The sequence below is a fragment of the Microcebus murinus genome, chromosome 7, assembly GCF_040939455.1.
Source record: "Microcebus murinus isolate Inina chromosome 7, M.murinus_Inina_mat1.0, whole genome shotgun sequence".
In the NCBI taxonomy this organism is placed as follows: Eukaryota; Metazoa; Chordata; class Mammalia; order Primates; family Cheirogaleidae; genus Microcebus; species Microcebus murinus.
Window position 1 is genome coordinate 13,668,719 of NC_134110.1, and position 26,114 is coordinate 13,694,832.

Consider the following 26,114-nt stretch of genomic DNA (forward strand, 5'->3'; position numbering starts at 1 on the left):
CCCTTCTATGTTTTATGTGCATTCGCTCATTTAATCCTCCAGTAATCCTGAGAGATGGGTATTGTTATCATCTCCTTCTTCTACATGAGGAAAAGGAAGTACGGAGAGGTTAAATACACATTCCAAGCACTCAATGGGTAGGAGGTGGTGCTGAGGGCAGTTAACACCAGGCATTCTTGGAGTCTTCACTTGCTTAGCTCTTGCCTATTAAACCAGAGGGCCAGTGACTTTATCAGCCCAGCTCATTGGCATCCTGATCTGAGAGGAAGGCACTCAGGCTTGCGGAGGTGTCAGCAGATCAAGGAAAGGACTGGCCAGGGAAACGAAGGGCGACACTAGTATGCTATCCTCAGGGGATGGATGGGGTGCCAGGTGGGAAGAATGGGCGAGTATTTTAGGGAAGTGGCATGGATCCATACAATTTAAATCCACACTTTTCATTCTCTCCTAGGACCAGGATAAATATATATTCAATTTATTTAGTTTGTTTCCTCTGATAAACACTGGAGTTCTAGAATTTATATGGAGGAAAATCTTAGAACAGCAGCCTGGCTGGAAGAAGAATTGGGGAATTCACTGGAAGCTGTGATTGCAAGTACACTGTTCTTGCTTTTAAACATATCTAGGGTGGCTTTAGGGGCTGTGGAGATTATCAGAGGAGGCTAAAGCCCCTCCCACCCCTCTTTGTGACATGCATAGTCTCTACCTGTTAATACTGTTACAATTTTTTTTTCCTTTCCAGAAAATATTCCTGGCTTTGTTAGAAGAAAGTAGTTATGTGTTGTATATATTCAATAAAAAAAAGATTTACTTCCATTACATATGAGTTTGTAGAAGCATTCTATGACCTTGCACAATCTTCAGCAGCATGGAATCAAGCCCTTTGTATTATCTATTTAAGTCTTTAAATTTGGTATTTAGGTTAAATACAAAATATGGTTCTTAGCATTATTCCAAGGTCACTATTCACGATGGAAAAAATGTTAAAAGCATAGAAGTAATGCATGAAAAATCCATTATTAAGAGCAGCACCCCCTTATCTACAATAGCAGTTACTTTAACACGATTTCCTTGCATTGTGGTGACATACTATTGCCATGATTGCTAAAGCTCTGTTAATGTTTCCATTATATATCTCTATTCAGCATTTCCACCAGTTTATAATTCAATGTATTCCTGGGCTAAACTTTGGTTTATGATAATCTCAGTTTTAAAACTTCCCCAAAGAAATTAAAAACATATGAATGAAAATGTGCAGACCATCTTGTTTTTTTGTGCATAGGGGAGCAAAACACCTTCTTGTTTGGGGGATTTGAGTGGGAAATTGATTTTTGTCTCTTAATCAGTTGTGACCAAGATTATAATGCTATTAATGCAGAAGCATGCTGAACTGATTAAGAACCAGAGAACTGGAAAGGACCCTAGGAGGTCTCCAATAGGCAAGGTTATATCAAAACCTCCCAGACAAATGAGGTACAATGTCCAAAGAGCCCTGGGAAATCCATTCCACAATTGTTATTGCTAACTTGTTCCATTGTTTAACAACCCCTACTGTCAGGAATTTTTTCCTTATGTTTAACTCGGATCCTTACAGTTTAAGCCAATTTCCCGCTGCTTTTAGGGGAAATGACAAACAGCTGTTTGACATAGTAGGGATAATAACTTCTTTTATTTTATATACACCGCTATTGGAGTCCTCAAAGGCTCAACCCTTCCAATAGGACATTTTCTTCCTGGTTCTGGTTTTAAAACTCTGAATCATTGTCTATTTTCTTAAGTGTTGGAACCCCATACTGGGCCCTAATCTAATAACTTCCTAGCACTAATCTGCTCTGCCCATTAATGCAGAAATATCTCATGATTTTTATATGGCCAATTAAAACTTTCCAGTTCTTTTCTCATTTTGGAAAACAAACTGTACTTGGTTATTTCACTTGAAATTGCATGTGAACCCCAGATCATTCTCTGCCTCATTTGTAAGAAGCTATTTGGCCCCAAGATGTGCAGATCTGAAAGCAGAGGGATGATTTGAACCCAGGTCTCTCTGTTTTCAAAGCCCTTCCCACTGACCAGTGGTGGCTCCCTGATTTCTATGTAAAAGGGATTTAGGGGCAGAATATGGTTGGGAAGGAGGACGTGGAGACTTGTCTTAAAGATGCACTTACTTAGTAAGTGTATGAATTTTATAAAGACTGAATGTTTTCTGGTTTTTTATTTTTTGTTTTTTTGAGACAAGGTCTGGCTCTGTCGCCCAGGCAGGAGTACATTGATGCATTCATAGCTCACTGCAGCCTTGAAATCCCAGGCTCAAGTGATCCTCCTGCCTCAGCCTCCAGAGTAGCTGGGGCTACAGGTGCGTACCACCAGGCCTGGATAATATTTCTATTTTTATTTTTTGTAGAGATAGAGTCTCACTATGTTGCCAAGGCTGATCTTGAACTACTGGCCTCAAGCAATCTTTTGCCTTTGGTGTCCCAAAGTTTTGGGATTACAGGCATGAGCCACTGTGCCTAGCCTGAGTGTTTTCTTAATAGGATTGGGTAAATAAATCAAATTACAGGGTAAAGAGTGGGGGAAGCTAAGGCTCTTCAAACTGCCATCACTGCCATTACCCTATAGAGCTAAACAATATCTGGTGCCTTAAAATGCTCAGACGTGATAGTGATGAGTTGGGAAATAATATTATAATAAGAGTCCAGCAATGTTCCCAATGCACAGAGAGGCTAAGAAACTTGCCCAAGGTTACAAGCTGTAACAGTAAATGGTACAGCCAGGATTATAATCTAGGCAGTCTGACTCAGTAGTCTATATTCTTAACCACTCTGCTATGCTGCCTCCCATAACAGACGCAGTCAAGAAAGGGCAACTCAAGCCAGACCAGGGTCATCCCTTACAGTAACTCAAAGGTGTGAGGGATTTAAGTCTCACGTTATGAGAAATGAGCTATTAGGGTAGAAATCCAATGTGGTCCCCTATCAGGAGAGAGAATACCTCGTTATGGTCTGAAACAGAGCAAGAGGGGAAAGAGCCAAAAGATTAGTCATGAAACACAACAATGTGGAAGAACAGAACAGGACGACGGGCCACTCGGAGATGGGATGTTTGAGGAAGAGAAGAACATAGCTAGAGAAAACATTGGCTTGGGAACTAATTAGGTGAAGTGGCGCCCTTGCCATATCAGAACGGCCTTCCTGTTGGCTACAACTTAGGTAGAGTACATCCTCCAAATAGAAGAGTTGGTAAACGTATCTGGGTCCACCCAAGGAGAAGTCTTTAGTGTCAGGCCACCTGGCTGAGCCCTGGGCCAAAATGTTTACTTTATTACTAAGGACATATGTATGATCTAAAGTTCAGAAAGTCAGGACAAAAGCTGACCACAGCAGCCGGGATGATGGTCTGAATTTTCCAAGCCCATATTCTATAAGAAAAACGTGAATCTGGGCTTACATAAAAAAAAAAAAATAAAAAAAGTCAATGTATCGAAGCAGGAGGGAAAGGTTGGCAAGCCGCAGAACTCTCAGAAAGCAAGTAGGTGTTGTTGTTTACTCTAAGCTTAGAGAGAGCTATTGATCGGGGAAAAAAGAGAAAATTGGAAATATTGGATGAAATAAAAATATAATTCTGAATGTACACTGAATAATGGCCCACATGGTTCAACCTGGTTCTAGAATATCCTTCCTCTCTACCAAGGGCAGCTGGGGGTAGGGTTGGCAAGTCATTCTCAAATATCAAAAGGGCTGAAGAAATGCTGTCCAGTATTTGACCTGATTTGTGTGACATTACAGAAAAGGTTCTAAACTGTGTGAGTGGGGACATATGTTGACTGAGTCACTAATAACTGGTTAGTAATACATTGGTCATCCTATTATAATGTCTCCCTCATTTCCTTCTTTTCTTGACATTGCTCTTCTGGAGTGGGAGAGGAAGGAGGTACAGTGGGAATTACCCCAAACCAGCAGTTTTTTTTTAAATTTTATGGTAACTGACTTTCACTGACGTCCTATTAAGGTCCTAATTACCCACATGATTGGGGCAGGTGACAGAGCATGAGACCAAGAATATTGTAACATTTGAATAAAAAGAAAAAGAAAATGTTAGTGGTGTGAAGTGCTGGGTGTGAAATGTGGATTCCTTCCCCAGGTGTGGAGCATTGAGGGCTGTGCCCTGCAGTATGGCTGGGTTGCAAGTGTTAAAGAAAAGCCTAAGATAAGTTTAACAAAGTATTTGAGCAAGAAAAAAATGTTTCAGAGCTGGCCAGCATTCCAAACAGCAGGTTCAGAATGCTCACACCTCCACCCTGGTGAGCTATATTTATTACCAGAAAAACAAGAAACATCTTGCAGAGATTACCTGATTGGTGCACTTTTGTGTTTGCCTTATGTGGGCATAATTTGGCAGCTTTCAGCCTGGGATTGGCTGAGGGTTTGGTTGCTATGATTGGCCGACACTTAGTTCCTTGGTTACATGGGTATACTTGTTACCGAACCCACAAAGGGTCCAGCCTAAGTCCCATCACTTGCTGCACAAAGAGCCAATTAATGAGACAACAAAGATTGCAAGAAAGAAAAGAATTTTAATGCAAAAGACGTCTGTCAGGAGAATGGGAGAAATAGTCTTAAATCTGTCTCCCTGATGGACTAAGGGCAAGGGCATTCATAGTGGGCTGTGGAATGCAGGTCAGGTTGCCTGGGGGTTGAAGGCACAGGGTCTTCAGGGGATCTGACTCCAGACTTAGCTGTTGGTGATGGGTGGTGAGTCCTGTGGAGGCTAGTTAAGCCTCGTCCTTAGGCTTGATTGGTCAATAAAGTCTGAGGAAAGAAGAAATAACTTAGGGAGGGGGTCATTTTGCAAGGTGATTACATACTCTTAAGTTAGATTACAACTTGTTTACATACCAAGCAAGGGTACAGTTCACTGTCTGCTGAGGCAACTTTGGGCCATTTTTACCCAAGTATGGTGGCCAGTTTAGGCCAAATTTAACACTGATTACCTGCTGGGGAGGTGCTCAGTTGCTGCTGGGGTAGTAAACTAGGATAAGTAAGCCCTGGATTATCTGGGAAGACTCTTAAAGGCTGGCCCGTGGCAGAAGCACTACTTTCTGTGAAGAGAAGAGCTCTTTTCTCCACTCAATTCAAAACACTTTAACTTTTCTCCAAGTTAAAAAAATATATATATTGGGAACATTGTTTTGTTTAAGGTCCCTGAACTTCCTTGGAATTCAAGGATTTACTTTAGTTAGGAAACCTGCTAATAGGTTAAGAACTATCTAGGAATAGATTGAGTCATTAACTCATTCCATTATGAAAACAAAAGCATGCAGGGTAATTCATGATAGCCAAACCTTCTGAGATGGGTGATTTTCCTTCCTCTTTCCCAAAGGTTTCCATTGCTTTTGCATTGCCATGTACACTATGATGGTCAGGAAGCCCTTCCTTAGGTCCTACTTTAATTTATTCTGAGGTCATTTAAATCAAATTTTGGTTGCTTGCTTTCTGCTCTTACTGCCTGCTTTGCCAACACAAAGATTTTTTTTTGTTTGCTTATGTTTAACTATTGCTGATGTTTCGTTAGTATCACATCTGCAGCAATTTATTTGGAAGTAACAGTGCTATTCATGCTTGAAAAAAATCAAAGCTAGTATGCACTTTATTCGAAAGAAGCAAACTTGTTCTACAAAATTGGTATCCCTGCTCTCCTGCCTCCACATCCCTTCCCCTAAAGCACCCACTTTCTCCACTCTTCTATTTTGGTAATCTTTCCATATCTGTAACTGGCATGCTTGGTATATCTACTTCTTGATTTTTCAGTTTTGAGCTAACACACATCTTTCCTATAATTTCACACAATATAGTTATGTTAAAATTTCGGTAAGATCAATATTCTATGTTTACATCACTGAGACCATGTACACATTCTTTTCAAGATGTTCAGACATACTACCTCTTTCATCCATTTTGTTTTTGCCCCTGGATTTGCTTTCATCTGGCCTGGTGGCCACCTCCGCCTGAGGCTCAGCTGTCATCCTGGTAGCTCCTTGCATTGTGCTGTGAGGATTCTCTTTGCTCTTCTACTGTGTTGGATCTTGTTTTTTTTCCTCTTCTACATTTTCTTTCTTGGCTTGCTTCCTCATTTTGTGGTCCACATCCTCTAGCAGCTTCCTGAACAAAAGTATAGGAGGGAAATTGTTTTTGAGACCTAGCATGTCTGACAATATTTATATTCATTCTTACATTTGTTTGTTAAGTTTCGTCAGACAGAATTTTAAGATGAAAATGTTTTATTCTCTCCAATGTTAAAAACATTATTGAAGTTTCTAGATTTTAGACCAAAGCCGCTGTGTTATGATTTTTCATAATCTACCATTCCCAGATGGTAGGATGTTACCTTTGTCACCAGCATTCTGAAATTTCACGTTGATGTACCAGAATGTGGGTCTTTTTCATCTCATGCTTGGCAGTCAAAAGGCCCCTTCTATCTGGAACCCCTAACCTTTCGTTCTATGAAAATCTCTTGGATTATTCCATCAGTGTTTTCTTTCCTTCTAATTTCTATTTGTTCCTTACTAAGCTCCTGTTTTTCAGAAACTGAAGGTCATGTATTTGTCTTGTTACATTCACATATCTTTTTCATTTTCTATTTCTTTGTCTCTGCTCTACTCATTTAGAATATTTCTTTAACTTATAACCCTTTTATTGAATATTTTTCTTCCTGCTATTATGCTTTTAATTTCTAAAAGATTTTTGTTTTGGTTTTAGTTTGTTTTCCAAAAGCTTTTTTAGTAATAATATTCTCTTTTTGCTCATTACTGTGTTACTTTGTCTTATTTTTGTGGGAATATGAATGATAGTTTGATATTCTCTGTCCTTCCAAATTGCTTTTTCTGTTTATATGTTGTCATCTCTCTTTCATGTTAGAGATTTTCCAGTATTGGAATTTTCCTTTGTCCTCTTGTATATAAAAGAGGGGATTCTGAAAGCTGATTGGAGTCTGCCTATTGGGAGCTTAACTTCAATGTGATATGACTGAGCCACTTAGTTGAGGAATCTACAGTGTTAGGATTGTTCTGTCTTTACTTTTGGGAGAAGGTGGTATCTTGGGGGAAAATGTCTTTCAACCTGTTTCCTGGTGGTCAAGCAGCCAGAGTTCTGGGGCCGCAAGGGAAGGGTTGGAGAGGGTGGAGTACTGAGAGTTGGGCGCTGGGTCTCCCAGCAGCCAGTATCCAAATGCCCCTGGTTTCCATATGATTCCACTCAGATAAGCCCAGTGTTCCACCCTCAGATACATCCGTGGCCTGTTAGGAACCAGGCCGTGCATCAAGGCCTAAGCCTGCCCTGCCCAACTCCCTAACCCCACGCCCCCATAGAAAAATTGTCTTCCATGAAACTTGGGAACCTGGCCGCACAGCAGGAGGTGACCCTGAGTGGCAGATGAGCCAGTGAAGCTGCATCTGTATTTACAGCAGCTCCCCTTTGCCTGCATCACTGCCTGAGCTGCACCTCTCCCCACCCCTGCACCAACCATGGAAACTGGTCCTTTGGTGCCAAAAAGGTTGGGGACTACTGAAAGGGATTCAAGGTGTGCTGTAGAGGAAAAATTTGAGTGAACTTTCGCCCATTGTCCTTCAATTTAGAGATAGTAATTTCTCAGTGGAGGGTCTTTCTAGAAGATTTGGGCTTCCCATGTGTAGAAAAGCCTATTGGGAGGAGTGATAGCAGCAAGTTGGCAAAGTAGAAAATTTCAGGTGTCAACCTCCCCGTGTGCGCCCTCGCCCCTAGAAAATTCACCTAGCTACTGTCCACAGATTAGAACATCCTTTTGAAAACCCCAACATCTGGAAACAACCTGAGGACCCAGTGAAATCTGAATTACAATGGTAAAAGGAACAGTTTCAGTCCAACCTTGCTGCCTCCTTCCACAGGCTGGCTCAGTGCCCGATGTAGAGGATGTCCCCAGGTTGGCAGTGTCTATAGGAGAAAGAAAAGACCAGAGACAGTCATCCAGCTTCCCTGGCATTCTGAGACACTTCACAGGATGCCTATTCTGATCTCACTTCACAGAAACACTAGGAGAAATGGCATGGCTTGACCACCTGGGGTCAAGTATAAATAAAGATAGTGACTGGCATGTGGATGTTGGCAGTACTTTTGTATTCCTGCCAACTGTAGCACTTGACTAGAGATATCAGCCCTGTGTTTTTGCCCCCAGCTGGGAGGCTGTGCCCAACTCAGTGAAGTAACCACAAAAACTTGTGTAGCCTGGGTCACTGAGGCCTTCATAGCCATCACTGGCATTGACTGCAGCCAAAGAAAGAGCAGGGAGACTAAACTACTGCACCCACCCAGATCAAAAGTCAATGCACCCTTCCCAATCAATCCGCTAAGACACATGTGCAGACAAAATTATTCCCCTATGGCAGCTACTCATTAAGTTGAAAGAGACTATCATTCCACCAGATGCATAGATATCAATATAGGGACAAAAGAAATATGAAAAAGCAAGCAAACATGACACCACCAAGGAAACACAATAACTCTCCAGTAAGTAATCCCAAAGAAATGCAAATTTATGAGTTGTCTGAAAAGAAATTCATAATAATCTTAAGGAAACTTATTGAGATATAAGAGAATACAGATAGATGACTCCATGAAATCAGAAAAGCAATTTATGATCTGAAACAAGAAATTCAAGAAAGAATGATATCATAAAAAGCAAACAAACTAGAAACCTTGGATCTGAAGACTTCAATGAATAAAATAAAAACATAAAATCAAGTGCTCTAACAGCATACTAGATCAAGCAGGAAAGCAAATTTCTGAACTTGAAGACAGCTCTTTCAAAATAACCTAGTCAAAGGAAAAAAAAAATAAAAAAAAGAATGAAAAGTGGCAAAGAAAGCCTACAGGACCTGCGGGCAACCATTAATGAACAAATATTTGCATTGTGGAAATTTCAGAGGAGGAAGAGGTGGAGAAATTCACAGAAAGCTTATTTTCAAGCCTGGAAAGAGATATGGACATTCAGATCCATAGAGCTTAAAAATTGCCAATAAATATAGCCCAAAGATGTCCTTTTTGAGGCACATTACATTCAAATTGTCAAAAATCAGAGACAGTTGAGAATTCTAAAAGCAGCACAAGAAAAGCATCAAGTCACCTAGAAGAGAATTTCCACTGGACTATTAGCAGATTTCTCAGCAGAAACCTTGCAGGCCGGGAGAGAATGGGATGATGTATTTAAAGTGCTGAAAAAAAGAAAATATCAGCCGGCCAAGAATACCATAAACAGTGAGACTATCCTTCAGAAATGAAGGAGAAATAAAGCCTTTTCCAGACAAGCAAAAGCTGAGGAAACTCATTACCGCTGGACTGACTATAAGAAATGCTTAAAGAAAAACTTTGGAAACTATACAAATGCATGGAAATTAAACAACATATCCCTGAACAACAAATAGGTCAATGAAAAAATTAAAAAGGCAATTAAAAATTTCTTTAGAAAAATAAAAATGGAAACACAACAACCCCAAACCTATTGGATACAGGAAAAGCAGTCTAAGATAGAATTTTCTAGCAATAAATGCCTGAATCAAAAAATTAGAAAGATCTCAAATGAGCAACCTAACATTGCACCTCAAGGAATTATAAAAACAAGAACAAACTAAACCCAAAAATAGTGGAAGGAAAGAAATTATAAAGATCAAAGCAGAAATAAATAAAATGGAGACTAAATATAATGATATAAAATTCAAAACATTAAGAGTTGGTTTTTTTAAAAGATAAGCAAAATGGACAAACATTTGGGTAGACTAAGCAAAAAAGAGAGAATATTCAAAGAAATAAAGTTAGAGATGGAAAAGGAGACATTACAACTGATACAACAGAAATACAAAGAATCGTAAAAGACTTATGAACAACTATATACAAGTAAGTTGGAAAATCTAAAAGAAATGGATAAATTCCTGAATACAGACAACCAACCCAAATCAAATCATGGAGAAATACAAAATCTGAACAGACTAATACCCAGAAATGGCATTAAATCAGTAAAAAAAAAACTCTCCCATCAAAGAAAAGTCCAGGATCTGATGTCTTCATTGCTGAATTCTACTAAACATTTAAAGAAGGATTAATACCAATTCTTTGCAAACTATTCCAAGAAATTGAAGAGGAAAGAATTCATCCAAACTCATTCTATGAGATCATCATCAGCTTGATTCCACAACCAGACAAGGATACAACAACATCAAAAAAGAAAACCACAGGCCAATATACCTGATGAACCCAGATATGAAAATCATCAACAAAATATTATCAAACTGAATTCAACAGCACATTAAAAAAGATCATTCACCCTGGTCAAGTGGGATTTATCCCAGGATACAAGGAGGGTTTAATGTATGCGAATCAATAAGCGTGATGCATCATATTAACAGAATTAAGGACAAAAAGCATATGATCATTTCAGTAGATGCAGAAGAGACATTTGATAAAATTCAACAACCCTTCATGGTAAAGACTCTCAACATATTAGGTATAGAAGAAACATACCTCAACATAATAAAAGCTATATGTGATAAACCAACAGCTAACATTATATTGAACATGGAAAAGTTCTAAGTTTTTCGTCTAGTAACTGAAACAAGATGAAGATGCCCACTTTCACTAATTTTATTCAATGTAGTACTATAAGTTCCAACCGAAGCAATTAGGGGAGGAAGGGGAGAGAGAGAGAGAGAGAGAGAGAGAGAGAGAGAGAGAGAAATAGAAGGAAATAAAAGGTATCCAGATAGGAAGGGAGAAATCAAATCATCCCTGTCTGCAGACAACATAATCTTAAGGTTTAGAAAGGCCTAAAAGATTTCACCAAAAAACTGTTAGAATTAATAAATGAATTCAGTAAAGTTGTAGGATACAAAATCAACACTCAACAATTAGTAGTATTTCTATACACCAATATGAACTGTCTTAAAAAGAAATCAAGAAAGCAATTTCATTTACAATAGCTAAAAAACTAATAAAATACCTAAGAATAAATTTAACCAAGGAGATGAAAGATCACTACAATGAAAACTATAAAATATTGGTGAAAGAAATTGAAAAGGACACAATTAAATGGAAAGATATTCCATGTTTATGGATTGGAAGAATTAATATTGTTAAAATGTCCATACTACTCAAAGCAATCTACAGATTCATTGCAATCACTATCAAATGCCAATAACATTCTTCAGAGAAGTAGAAAAAAACTTTTCTAAAATTCATGTAGAACCACAAAAGACCCTGCAAAGCCAAAGCAATCTTGACTAAAAAGAACAAAGCTGGAATCATAGTACCACCTGACTTCAAAATATAATACAAAGCTATAGTAGCCCAAACAGCATGGTATTGGCATAAAAATAGACATGAAAACCAATGGAACAGAGCAGAAAACACAGCAATAAATTCATGCACTTACAGCCAACTTATTTTCGACAAAGACACCAAGAATACACACTGGGGAAAGGGCAGTCTCTTTAATACATGATGCTGGGAAACTTGAATACTTACACGCAGAAGAATACAACCAGATCCCTATCTCTCACCATATTAAAAATATCAAATCAAAATAGATTAAAACTTAAACATAAGATTTCAAACTATAAAACTACAACATATAGAAGAAAACACAGGGGAAATGCCTAATGACATTGATCTGGGCAAAGATTTTTGGATAAGAACTCAAAACCAAAAATAGATGGGTGAGATCACATCAAACTAAAAAGCTTCTGCACAGCCAAGAAAACAATCAACACAATGAAAGACAATCCACAGAATGGGAGGAAAATATTTGCAGAGTATGCATTTGACAAAGGGTTAATATTCAGAATATTAATATATAAGAAACTCACAGTATTTAATAGCAAAAAAGCAAATAATTTGATTTAAAAATGGACAAGTGAATTGAAAAGACTTTCTTAAAAAGAAGACATACAAATGGCCAACAGACAATAAAAAAATACTCAACATCACTAATCATAAAGGAAATGCAAATCAAACCCACAATGAGATACCACCTTACTTCAAATAGAATGGCTATTATCAAAGAGGCAAAAAATAACAAATGCTGGCATGGATGTGTAGAAATGGGAACCCCTATACATTGTTGGTGGAAATGTAAATTAGGATAGCCATCATGCAAAACTCTATGGAGACCTCCCCCAAAATTAAAAATAGAACTTCCATGTGGTTCAGCCATCTTATTACCGAGTATTTATCCAAAGAAAATGAAATCAGCATGTCAAAGAGATCTGTACTCCATGTTTATTGCAGCACTGTTCACAATGTATGGAATCAATCTAGGTGTCCATCAATGGATGGATAAAGAAAATGTGGTATATATACACAATGGAATATTATTCAGCCATAAAAAGAATGAAATTCTGTCATTTGCTGCAACATAGGTGACCTTGGAGGACATTTATATTAAGTGAAATAAGCCAGGTACAGAAAGACTAATAATACCACATGACCTCATTCATATGCAGAATCTGAAGGAATGCTCTGATCTTGGGCTAAATGTCTCTTAGACTGGGGAGGGGAGACCAGTTTATTGACATTTGTCAAACATTTATTGATTGCCAGGCCGCTCTGTTTTCTGAAAATGCAGCAGTGAACAAAGCAGCGGCAATCTTTGCCCTTCTAGGGTCTACATCCAAAGGTTCTCTAGTCATGTGGGGACTCCTGTAAACTCCTTCTCCAAGCTTCTAGAAAAGTTTAGCACTTTAATCACATCCGGCCAAAAAGAGTCCTGAAGTGTAGCTTCCAAGAGCAACCCAAGCCACTAGTGTTCCCTTTAGGTTAAACTTCCTGCTCACCCACTGGAAGCCATATTGTTTTCCTGGTTCTCCAATGTTCGACTCTGTCCGGCTTTGAGCATCAGCTTCTAACACATTTGTCTGGCCCTCTAGTTAGAATCCTTTCTTAGACTTACCACCCTCCTGCTCACCACAGCCCTAGAGCTTCACACTTTTCACTTCCAGGCAGTCCCACCCTTAGGTGAGAGAGCCTTCCATCATAGAGCCAGGTCCCCTTTACTCCTGATCTTGGTCTATGGAAGGAAATTGGATACACATAGCCTAGGACCAGTATGGAAGGGAAGTATCCCATTTGGACAGTTCTCCAGCCTAAATGCCCACCACCACCTTCCTCACTAGGGAGCCTTGTATACAACTTATTGACTTTCCCCCATACTCTGTGGGATCCCTGTCATAAAGCAAACCTTTCAGAAAAGAAGTGCATACCCTGTAAGTAAGAAATGGTCTACGTATTTGTGCTGGCAGCTTGAGAATGAGGTAACACCACTTCCATATGTCTCCTGCAAAGCCCCAGGAAACTCATGCTGCTCACATCAGGACTCTGGATATTAGATGATTTGCTGCTCAGTGGGAGGATATTTAAAATTCCTGAAGGAAAGTACTTGGCATCAATAATTTCAAGTGTGCACTGCACGGTAGGACGGAGAGCAGAGAGTTGTTTTCTCAGGGCTCTTGCTCACATGGAGTGTTTTGTGCGGCTGTGCATCTGTTGTTCTGCCTTTCCTACAGCTCTGTAGAACAAGGGACTCAGGGTGGTGGGAAGAAGGTGGGAATCTGGTGCACTGAGTGTACCTAAAGTCAGGAGTCATTTGCTCTCAGGTGTCTTCACAGCTTGCCCTGTGATTGAACAGTACACTGGAAGCCACCATCAGTGTTTATCCATTTTGCTGAAGTAGTTACCTACATGTGCCTTTGGGGCCTGGGCCTCTTCCCATATTGAAGGGCAAGGTGTGTCTGCGCCTACCTTCATGTCACCAGGAAGATGCCACAAATGCATGTTCATGTATTGTCTGCATTACTAGGGGAATCCTACTGCTCCATGTGGAACAGTTGAAGATCTTTCCCCACAATATCTGGTGGGGGAAGGAGCAGAAACTAGAGAATGGGAAATGACAACTGACACAGTCCTTATCTTTGCCTATTCAGGTCCTAGCCAGCGCCCTCCACAGCTAGCTACTCCACCGCGATTTCCAGTTATTCTCACTACCAGGCAAAGGGTCTTTGAGGCTGGAATTACAACAGATTTACTTTCATATCTCTTGAGAGGGTCTGGCTCCGAGTAGGCTAAATGAATGGGTTATTAGTAATAACTATAATGGTAACACGATTTTTTTGGTGTGTGTTGGGCAAAAAGCACTGAACTAGGATCCCCGGCAGGGACAGGTGGGTTCCTGTCCCACCTTTGCCTGTCAAAAGCCACTAATTTGGGCAAGGTATTTCCACTTCAGCCTCAGTTTCCTCTTCAGAGGAAATAAAAACAAACGATCCCTTTGGTTTTGTCCAGCTCAAAATATTCAGCAGATTAAGCTGCAGGTCTTGATATGAATTTGTAAATATCTCAGGCTCACACAGTTCTTAGTCTATAAAACCAAAGAAAGAAGAGAAGAATGTCAATGATTTAAATTCACACTGCAGACCCAATGGGCAGGCACAATGTCACACTTCTGTTGTACAAAGTCAGTAGTTGTTAAAGATAATGATGGTCGTTAGCTCTCAGCCTTTGGACCACCCTCCCTGCCAGTTCCCTGCATGGGCTGGATGCAGCCTTGTGACTTCCCCTCCGGTTGGATTCGCTTGTCTCTTGAATGTCACTGAGGACTGTCTTCAAAATGAATTGGTAAATTACTTTCTTATTCTTCTCCCCCAGAATAAGCAGAGTCAGCTGAGGTTGGGCATTTGCTATGTGCTTGTTGAATAATACTTGAGCCTTGTTTGAGACAGAGAATTTTTCTCGCTGGGCAGAGAAACTGACTCTCTTCCAGCGGCATTTACATCCCTTTCCTCCCAACCCGGATGCTTTTTTACCTTGGTATCAGGGTTCAAGAAAGAGAAAGCCACTTGGGTTTCCACCAACACGCCCACACTCCTCCACTCTCTGGCCTTCGTGGAAGGCTCCAGCCTTGCTCAGACCATCACTTTGCTCATGGAGGCAACTTTATAAGTCTCAGTTGTGCCAATTAAAGTGATGCTGTGTGAGAGAGGCTGTCTTTTCTTTCTAAGGTCTCTTACTGGGTGAAATATGGACTTCTCTGCGACTCTTGGCCTTTATCTGGGCTCTTTCTGCATCTTGTGCGTGCTCTAGTTATTGCATGCTTCAATCAGCGTCTGAACAATATGTCCCTTTGACCGTCCACTCTCTCGTGGGATAGTGAACTCCTACACTCCTATGGGCAGAGAATAAACCTCATTTGCGTGTGGGCCTTCCGTGCCTGCTACAGCCCAGTAAGTGTTTATTAAACTGAGTTAATCCTACATGCCACCCCTGTAATCATCTTCCAGACAGCACTGGGGTTTGGTTGTCTTCTATAATCATCCTAGTTTGCCTGTAACTCCTAATAATTTATACCTCCATGAGAAACAGAAAACAACAGCTCAACAAGCACTCTCAGTTGTCAAAATAGGCTTGCTTTGGTTTTATTGAGCATGTTTAAAGTACCATCAGGTCTTCCTACATGTAGGTTTTTTTTGTTTTTTGTTTTTTTGAAGATTAGATTCTCTCTAGCTCAATCTTCATTTCTAGATTTTTTAATAGGGCTCTTCAGTTTTTGAGGGGCCTCATTAAATCAAGCAATTATAGGTCCAATGTATATAATATAATCCTCTGTTATTTTATAAATATGGGTTTTTACCATAAACATTTGAAAAAGTCAAAACCTATGGCACTTTTACTTTAGAAGTGTCACTTCGCTTTTATTCAAAATAAAAAGGGGAAAAAAATCCCATTAGGCTGGTGAGATCTGCCATAGCCTAAGCCCTCTGTCTTAATACGTGGCTGGGCGAGGCTATGTAGTCAATGCTGTTTGAAGCCTCTTGGAAGGGTCTAATACCCACATGGATGTAAAGGGACACTGCACGTTTGAATTTAGAAGGAGAGAAAGAGTTAAGTGACCATCACCAATTACAGCCTCGGAGGGGGTGATTAAGATCAAAATTGCAGGGAGGTTTTTAATTTAGCTGCCTAGAGGAGCCGCCCCCAGTTGGGCCGAGCTCATCAGATCACATACACGGCTCCATCCCTGCACCCTGCTCTGCCACTCAGAGCAAATGTATCTGAAAGGGCACCAAATGGATTGTGCGGCTCAATCCCCTTTGCCTGCATGTCTACGAGAGCCGCCTCACCATTTCATTAGAGAGAGCAGGAAGGAGCTAATCAAGTTTAAATTAAGCAAACCAAGATACTAAACAGGGGAAAGTTTAAAGTAGGATTTTGTGGGATTCATCCAATTTCTGCAATTCCTTCTTGTTGCCGACACGTACAAGTAGAGCTATGGACTGCGTTAAGACCCAGGCTTTGGTTTATGACTACATGTACTTTCTACTAAAAAACCACCTCCCAATGCCTTTTTCATATATTTCATCTGAAATTCATTCACCCTGCACCAATTTCTTCCTAATGCTATGTGTCACCCTAGATGGTAATGCATATCACACTGATAAAATGTGGTTGATATGAGGAGTTACTTTGAAGATGTGTGCCTGTAAGTGAACTTCCTCTGGACTATAATGACACAATAGTGATATTATGGGTGAGGGACCTTCTAGTAATAGTGCTAATAACTCCTTCTATCTCGGTACTGCTTAATATGTGCCTGGCATTGTGCTGGGTGTTCGATTGCATTTTCTGTAATGTAGAAAACACCTGGGGTAGGGGTTTTATTATCCCCAGTACAATGACAGTGCACATAGGTGAAAACTATGGGAAACATTCTCATGAATGTTATATCCTACTCCTGAGGTACATGTATTGAGAGGTCCACACATCCATTATTTATATCTATATGGCCAGTATAATTGAACTTCATATTAGCATAAACCCAGTATAAATATTTATAAATTAATGTTTAATTAACATGTCAGTTTAAGCAGACTTCTATTGGTAATATGTAGCCCATGACATTGTAAAGTTTCAGAACTGTATACAAAATGAGTGTTTATAAAGTTAATAAGCCTATTTTTCCTTTGGAGAAAAAAAAGCGCCAAGGTTGAAATCAAGACCCCAAGCACCATTTCTTATGGTTTTCCTGATAATATATTCTTGAGTATGAATGTGGGCTGTAGTTAACTGTTCAAGGCCTCTTAATTAAATTAGGAATAATGAAATATTTTCAAGATTCCTATTAAGAACATTTACTGATGAGTACAGTTTATTCTTTTTAAACTAGAGCTTGAGTTAATTCAACATTCTGATTACATTGCCCTATCATAGTAGGGTGGCCTCATCAAAATAATGATAATCCTCAGTTCAGTACTTTGAAAACAGCCAACTTTTCTCCTTGTTTAATAGGCTCCAAATCAGTAAACTAAATTAATCAGAAAAGTCTTTAGCTCAAGTAATGATGTGTTTTCAATTCAAATTTTTACTTTGTAAATCTATCTATTCATCATGTTCTCCAAAGGAAGGTGCACGACAATGAGGTCATTTAACTCTAGCTCAGCAAAATGTCTGAAAAGATTTGTTATTTCATCCAGGCTTACTTACTTTTGTTGACATGTAAAATATTTTTACTCTTTAAAAGCTAAAGATTTTAAGTGTTTCTACTGCAAATACACACATACACACACGTGCACACACATATATATATACACACACATATATACACACACATAAAATCATTGAACATTTAAAAATGCATTAATAAATGGTTTTGTTTAATAAAAAAAAACTGTATTATAACCCAAAGCGCTTTTATCCTTTATTATCTCAGAAAACTCCCTCTAGATATAATTGCCTTTTGTATTTCTGGAAGACTGTATGATATTTTTCATTCTAGAATTTTCTCATTCATTACTATACAATCTGTTCCTGACCAAGTAACTCCAACCAGCTTATAATGAAGACTTTCTAACATGAGAAAAATTAAAGTTAAAAAGACTGGTGTTATTTAAAACATATTTGCATTTGACTGAAATCTGAACAAATAAATGAGGCAGCAGTTTATGGTTCACATTTATTAGGTTGTCTTTTGATAAAAAAATTTTCATGAATCATGATTCATAGCTCTAATAATTTCTTTGGATGTAGTGTTTGGTATAAAGAACCATTTAATAAATACAACCTGCAGTGTGATATATGCACATATAGAAAAAATGTTAAAATAAAACAAATAAGAATTACAGTAAAACTGGATAAGATTTTTGAGCCCCTTGAATTGTTTTAGTTACTACAAATTAAATACTGCACAATACTTTCACTTATAACAGGTGCTGGTTACAGTTTGTAAAAATTTTACAAGATTTATAAATAAATAGCAATGTAGTATAGACTACCAAACTAAGAAAAAATAGAGTTTCAAATTTTAATACAGAATATTCATATCTAAATACTGAATTAAATATTTTTTAAGGATTGAGCTTTTTAGATAAGGACAATATAATTTGCATCCAAATAATTCAAAAATAAAAAGACTAAATGTATATATTTCATTATATAATGTCTATGCTTTATATTTCTCAAAATATGAAGTATTCATCTCATTTTGTGTTTGAATACATGGCAAAAGTTAATATTTTTCATAGTTTAATGTCATAGCAGCTTCTTTTATGAAAAATATTACAATGATTTTCTGTTATGTTTTTAAATTTAAAATGAAAATAAGTATTATAATGTTTCAATATAAACAATGAATCTTTTATTTTAGCAATTTAGATACAAGAAGAAATAGAAATTCTTTTGTTTTTGTCCTTTATTGTTGCCATTTTCAAGTAATTTTTCATTAAAGCAAATACTAAGCTAAATATCACACTATTATTTTTTATATTTATTTTTAAGAAATGCTTTTTCTTAACTTGCATACATAAATGAAATAGAATTCAGAATAATGTGCTTAATATTTCTGTAAATCTAAGTTCTTATGAATCACTTAAATAATTTTATCAAAATTAATTGAATCAAATAAATTCTTATTAGATATTTAAGATCTATTTTAATAGTATTAAAATAAATTATGATAATTAGAGTCTAACAATAACACTGCTTATTTGTTTTATTATAGTAGAACTTTATTTTCTCCTGTCAACATTTTGATATTTAGAAAAGATTAATTTCAGGTAGATGTGAATACATTTCTATTTGATTGTGGACTGAAATACAATGTAAATAAAACAAATCTCATGCAGATTTCATAATTTTTACATGGACTATCAAAATTAGAGATATTTAAAAATAATAATGCACTTTTTTCATTCTATTATAACTTGAAATTCTATTATAACTATGAAAAAATCTCCTTCATAATTATGATTCCATGTAATAATATTTAACTACAATATTATATCTTCCAAGGGCAACAAGAATTGTGAGGTAATGTAATATTTTAGAAAGGAAACTTGCAATAATTTAGAAATGGTTTTGCTTCAATATATATTTAATATATTATGATAGTCATTTCAAAAGGCATATCAGGAAGTACAGAGAAAGTAATGATTGATGGGCTTGATTTTGATTTTATAATTTATGATTTCAAGTTATTTATGATTTTAAAATGTGTTCTATTTTAGAATATTATAACAAAATATTACTAATTTGGTTTCTATAATCCATAATAAATAACAAAATCTAGTAAAGGGATTCAAAAATACCTGGATCCATTGGGTTAAAAATAAGCCAAGCTTTTGAATGACAACTTTAACTAATTTACTCATTTTTATATGTTGAACTTATTTCTATACCTTGGATCATTTATACAGAACAAAACACCAGTTGTAGTTAATAAAGATTTAAATCTATTTTTAAAAGATATAATTGTATTAAAAATTCTAAATTAATATCATTGTTAACAAATAAACCAGGGAAAAGTTTGACATCTTTTAATTCTGTTTATCCTTAAAAAGTAGCAGAGAGTTTTGCTAGGAGGGGAAAAATTTGAGCAGAATGGAAGTGAATTTTCTGCTTCTCATTGGTTTGTGTCAATATTGGACCATGTGTACTTTGTCTCTATTTATTTTTGTTACTAAAAGTATTTCATGGAAGTCTGCAAGATTCAATTCATTTTATTTGTTAGTGCTTTTGAAGATTTATTTAAGTATTCTCAGGTAAATAAAGAATAAGATTCTAAAAAAATAGATAGTAAGCATTCAGTAAAGAATGACAAATTTTTTCTTCAATTTATAGAATTTCTGCTATACCTTAATTATATTAAAATGCTTTTTTAGAAGGCAAAATTTCCAAAGATAAACTGGCATATTTTTTGCTATTGACTCTTTTTCATTCCTTAACTAATTTCTTGGCATATGAAAATCAGTTTTCCTCATAAGAATTTATTTAATGTATAAATATTTTTATTTTTTATGATTACCAATATTTACAAATCCCCAAAGCAAAAAACAGTACAACAGGCAAATATCTGGCCTTTTTGTGTAAAGTATTTTGATAGTTTAACATTTAGGTATCTTTTTTGATAAACACTAAGCTAATATTCCAGAATATCTTAAGATTTTTCATGTAAAGTAAACATACTGTGCTAAAAAATAAAAATCATTGACACTCTAAGACAATTTAAATTATTTCAATATCAAGTCTATAAGCTTCAATTTATGAGTTAAGCTTAGGTTGCTCACAGTGTAAATTTTTTCACTAAGGCAATTAGTATAATTAAATAATTATTCAATAATTGAAATGCAGGTTAACAAACTTCCATATATAAAAGTTGAAAAAAAGTCCTTCATTCAAACTGTGAACTCTAAGCCTATAAAACTCTTCAAAGAACCCCAAGATATCAAGCAATCTTTTATTTAGTTAAACCTACCCCCCACCTTCACTCTTATTCATACTTAAATACTCAGTATGCTCACAGCTTGGAAAAAAGCTAGAAAGCCTTAATGGATCACTGATTTTAACTAAAGAGATAGGTGCGTATCCCTTATAAATGAATTCAAAACAATTTTTGTTTTAGCATTAATAGTTTTCATCAAATGAAAACAAGCTTCTTAGTGTAGGAGAGTGAAGTCTTGAATAGGGCACGTATTAGCATATCTTTTATTTTAAACTCAAGGACAAACATTCTAAAACAATATCTATTACACTGGAACAATGGTGCAGTTTTTTTCCATTTTCCAATATTCCAGCATGGACTTCTTTTGAGCAAAGTGTAACATAACCGAAGTACAAAGTGGAAGGGCTCAGTAAAAACAGCAGGAACACATAAAATCAATTTAAAGAAAACAATATTTAATCTTGTCATAGTTTAAAGCTAATGGAGTGAATGTGGTTTAGCCTTTCATTTTTCATGAGGTATATATTCTCCGTTTGGGTGTTCTGCCATTGGAAAGTGTATTCATGATTAAAGATGATGAGAGCACAGACTTAAATTTTGATCTGGCGAACATAGAGGTAATATATTTTAAAGATGCTTGTACATTTTGGGTAAAGTTATAATCAACAGCAAAAATAGTTTTCAATGTCATGGTAAGCTTTCTCAAGATGAAAAAATATAAAAACCAAGTAGTGCTTTATCTTTCTGTTTCTTAAATATCTGCATGATCTCTTTTAGAAGACATACACATTGTTAAATTTATGACTTCTTCCCCAATAATCCTGAATGGCAGGTACTTCTTTTAAATAATTTTTGGCCTAGGCTTTGAAAATGTATGACAATTCAGAAACTGACAGTGAAAGAAATTATGTATCTTGACAAAAACAGTGAGAAGGGCAATTTCCATTTTTAGCTAAAAGAGAACTTGAACAGAATTAAATCAGGGATGATAAAAATCATTCTATTTTTATGCCAGTGTTCTTTTTTTCCTTTTCTAAGTAGGGTATTAAAAGTCTTTAATATTAGAAATGTGAAATCAATCGTGAAACAGGGTCATGATCATATATGTAATATCAATCCTATAATTATCCCCACAAAACCAAAATTTATGTTTTCACGTGTGATCATGAGATGACGTCAAAAGAAAATGTTTGCAACAAGTGTCACTATTCTTTAAGAAGCATGTCCATATTAACTATATGAGTCACTTAATTGCTAAATTGTGGAAAAAACAACATTCTTCATAAAAAATCTATACTTTATGCTTTCTTTTTTTAAAAAGGTAGTTTTAAAAAAATAAAAATTATATTATTGACTGCAGTGGTTAACTAATCCTTCACCTATTTTTCTCTGTCCTCTTTGTTTTAGTTACCTTTGAGCAATTTGGTTTGGAAGTTTTAATAAAAGCAATCCCCCTATCTTTTTGACACATCATTCCGAGGTATTGTCAAGTCCAACTCAAGTAGTAATCACACATCCAGGAAGACAGTAGCAGTTTCTTTTTCTAACTTGTTCAGTGAAAACAGGTAAGGACATGAACAAGTGTATTATGACCCCACTAGGTCTGTAGCTTTTGCCTCTGACATCTGTCAGATAGAAACAAGCAAGAGATGCTCTTATCAATTACAGGAGATCACCGATAGCACAGGGAAGTTGAAATGATGAGGAAGGCTTCCATCTTTTTCTTTTTGTGAAAGCATGCCATGTATAGCTATTAGAAAGGGCTGAGAAAAAGACTTGTAAATGCTTAATGGGAAAAAAAAATTTGAAGAAAAATAGTGTTGAAAGCATATAGTCCCCATTCCTTAGCAGATAGAGATTTAGAGACAGACAGCTTTTGTTAACTTCTAAGGCTATAGTTATATAACAAAAGCATAACATAACATATGATTGCAAAACTAAGCACCAGTACCAACAAGTATTAAAGAGCTCAACTATCCCAGTTACCTAATTAAATATCAACAGTTGGAATATTAAAGAAGATCCAGAGACAAATAGAATTTATTTTTATATTATTTTTCTAGAATCAAATTTTATTCCCTAACCTTGTTACAGAAAGCTAGTCAGGCAAATGACAGTTTTCTTCAGGTATAAAAACAGTTCTTAAGGGAAAGGAAACTCTCCTGCTAATGAAAAAGGGGAAATTGTGGAGTCTGTCCCTCTCTCTAATTTACATGATTTCTTTTAAATAAAATCATTTACTCAGTGACAGCAAATGCAACCAGCAGATGTTTAGTTATTTGTTGAAGCAAGACAGTATATTAACTGATGGAAGTATCAATTGCAGTTATTAAAATAGATGCTATTTAGAAGAACTGTGGGATTCAGAAATAATTATTCATATAATTAGAAATTGGAAATGAGTCAACAGGATTTGTTTTGGCATAAAAAACATTTGAAATGACTTTAAGTATGGTTCTACCAAAGTACATCCAACACACATAATATAAACACTAAATTTGCTGTTTTATTTCTAAGATCATACTGAGTTCTGTGAGTCAGACTGGATTTTGTGCAAGTAAAAATCCTGGGAAATTACATGTATCCTATGGCAACAGATTATTTGAATGTCTTCAAGGCTGGATATACTTCAAATTTTAATTTTTTCTCAATATCTTCTATATCCATTTGTTCAAATTGTTGCATATTATTTGACAGTACTATCGTATAGAGAAGACGTTTAGCATTTGCTTATTGTAGGAAATTATATAATTCTCCTTCTTGCCTTTAAAAATATAGCATAAAAGAAAATATCAGAATAAGTAGTCATATGCTAAAGGAACTTAGAATAAATTTATTATACTACATGAGAATAGGAACTCCTCTGTGAACATATTGCATCAAAATTAGCATCCCCACTGAACTATTACTTGGATTCAGCCCATCTGAAAGATTTGAAAACTACTTAGAACATGCTAACTCTGTAAAAAAAAATAACAAAAAACAAAACACTGTCACAAACCCCTGAAAATTAAAACAGTTTTATTAATCAAGGATTTCATCTCCACATTAAACCAAAGCCAAATTAGTAAGGCTATGATGCGTATAAAAACATTTCTTAAGCAAAGTCAAAATTAATGACAAACAAAATCAAGTTTCCTTTGTGGTTGATTTTCAGGCAGCTGCATCCAAATATAAAAGAGCCATCAAAGAAAGATATCCATTAATTATTAACTCCGAACAACTTCAGAAAGCAGAGCCCTTAAACCTCCATTGACATCATTCTGCCAGTCTCCTAATCTCTGCAAGTTGTTGGTAAGAGTTGCATTAAACACAGCATGCTACCAATCCTGCCTTTAACAACTGCAACTCCAGAGCTGTGCACGGCACCCTGGAAGACCACACCAGAGAAGCTATAATTTCTATAAAGACATCTTTAAGAAACGTTTACAATCTCACATTCTGAATAATCTCCTGGGTTACTTTACCTCTCTCAACCACATAATAGGGTGTCAATAGCCTAATGGCAACATGAAGGATACAGAAACTCATCCAATTTTTTTTTTTTTTTTTTTTTTTTTGTAGAAGTACAGAACAACTGTGATGGTTAAAAAGCTGTACCAACCTGTAGTTTAACCTAGTTAACTTTATAGCTTGTTCCTGGGATGTTTCATTATAGAATGGAAGAAGAGGCTCCAGTACAGTGACTTTGATAAAATGTGGAAAATATACAAGGTCATTATGTAAGCTAGTGAGATAATTTAGGTTAATATGCATTATTATGAGTATTTTCATGGTTTTTCATTGAAGTTAAGTGCTTCTCAATTTATAAGATACTTTTGCTTATATTGCAAGTGTTGAATGAAATTCAATTTCTATGAAAATATTCTTTTAAAAATATACGTTAATACTCATAATTGTAAGTTCAGATTTCTACTCCATACTCATAAAATTCTGAGGACAAAATGTAGAAATAAGATTTTCATTCATTTTGACTTTTCATAATTTGGCATCATTATAGACGATTAATTTACCACCGTGCAAGGTACAGAGAAACAAAACTCTCACGTAGCATGTTTCCAACCGTAATGTCAATCTCATAGGAGAGAAGGTTTTTCTAAAATACCTTACAGGGAAGTGAAAATGCATATGTAATATGTGTATATGTGTCTCTAAATTTTCGATTTTCAAGATTATATTTCACAGACTTCTCTCCATAGAAAGAAAGCAGCTGTAATGTGACAGGCAGCACTATTATTTTCAGACCTTTTAGGCTATACCTCCTTTATCCTACCTCCATCTCCTTTTTTCTTATTCTCTCCGTCTTCTAAAAAACTTACCAGATTACAGAAGAGCATCATCTGACCAAGATAAGTGTCTAACAGGCATTATACCTCATAGAAAATATCAGCACGTTTGAATAAAAATATAAAAGCAATCAACAGCAGTGAGAATGGAATACAAACACTTATTAGGTGATCGAGTTGATTTATCACAAACTTCCCAACCTTTTAGTTATAATCCATCTGACCACCCACAAATTCTTCAGATCGTCCTCTTTATATCACAGAACTAGAATGATTAGAAATCAGAATGTTAACTTTTCAAACCAATATGAAAAGAACAGGATGAGGAAAAGTGTGTATCTGTGTGATGATTCACATTTAAAGGTTTTATCTCTTTACTCTATTTGATTAAAGGCCTTGCATTGAGTTAAGCAGCAAATCCTGCAGAATAATTAGTGGCTGTTAGTTTTTTTTTTCCCCTGCCCATACCCCCCCCTTTTTAAATGAAAGCTTAAATGGGGGAAAATGGAATGTCAGTCAGAAACTGGTTCATACCAATCATAATAATTATAATCTATTAGAATTAAGCCATAATCATTAGAATTTCTTCTTTTCTCCTACCTTTGATGGCCTGTTTCATCTGTTTCATTAAAGCTGTAATTTTTACAGATGCTCTTGATGTTCCTATGTTTTCATCAGAGTCTAAGACAGACTAAAGAGAAAAAATAGCTCTTTGCCTATAGAAATATATGTTAATACATTAGTTACTTGAAGCAAGCAACTTTTGCAATATGTGTGTCTGGGTGTCTATAGTTGTCTTTATTTAGGCCTGTCCAGCATTTTGTTGTGTTCTACTCTTGCCCGGCAGCTGGACTCTGACCTTCAAGTTCTTTTTTTTCTTTTTTTTTTTTTTTTAAGAAAGAAGAAAAAAAAAAAAGAATTCTTTTCAGATTCCAAGTTCCCCCCTTCTTACCCTCCCACTGACACCATCCTATTCAGAACCGGAGATAACTTTATTCATCTACACATCATTGTATCAAATTCAATAGGCAAACTGCTTCAACATGC

The 26,114-nt window shown here is 36.2% G+C and overlaps 1 long non-coding RNA gene across 1 annotated transcript; it reads right to left on the bottom strand.

The window, feature by feature from the left end:
- Positions 1 to 4,576: 4,576 nt before the first annotated feature.
- LOC142871847 (uncharacterized) lies at positions 4,577 to 25,893 on the bottom strand. Its single transcript, XR_012920013.1, has 4 exons — positions 25,668 to 25,893; positions 7,899 to 7,964; positions 5,941 to 6,158; positions 4,577 to 4,808 (listed from the first exon to the last, which is right to left on the bottom strand). It is a non-coding gene; the product is annotated as an uncharacterized LOC142871847 (long non-coding RNA).
- Between the last annotated feature and the right edge of the window lie 221 nt (positions 25,894 to 26,114).